We start from the raw sequence: 429 nt of genomic DNA, 5'->3' as shown, positions 1-429 counted from the left end.
ATTCCATATATATGTGTTAGCATACGGTATTTGTTTTTCTCCTTCTGACTTACTTCACTCTGTATGACAGACTCCAGGTCCATCCACCTCATTACAAATAACTCAGTTTCATTTCTTTTTATGGCTGAGTAATATTCCATTGTATATATATGCCACATCTTCTTTATACATTCATCTGTTGGTGGACACTTAGGTTGCTTCCATGTCCTTGTCCTGGCTATTGTAAATATAGAGCTGCAATGAACATTTTGGTACATGACTCTTTTTGAATTATGGTTTTCTCAGGGTATATGCCCAGTAGTGGGATTGATGGGTCATATGGTAGTTCTATTTGTAGTTTTTTAAGGAACCTCCATGCTGTTCTCCAGAGTGGCTGTATCAATTTACATTCCCACCAACAGTGCAAGAGGGTTCCCTTTTCTCCACACC

General features: G+C 38.5%; 1 protein-coding gene across 1 annotated transcript in view; it reads left to right on the top strand.

Moving 5' to 3' along the window:
• IER3IP1 (immediate early response 3 interacting protein 1) overlaps positions 1-429 on the top strand; it is a 30532-nt gene that overhangs the window by 5754 nt on the left and 24349 nt on the right. The gene's annotated exons all lie outside the window — the stretch shown is intronic.

This window comes from Physeter macrocephalus, chromosome 19 (genome assembly GCF_002837175.3).
Source record: "Physeter macrocephalus isolate SW-GA chromosome 19, ASM283717v5, whole genome shotgun sequence".
Classification (NCBI taxonomy): Eukaryota; Metazoa; Chordata; class Mammalia; order Artiodactyla; family Physeteridae; genus Physeter; species Physeter macrocephalus.
Note: the sequence above shows the minus strand (reverse complement) of the source record. Positions and strands in the feature narration are given on the sequence as shown.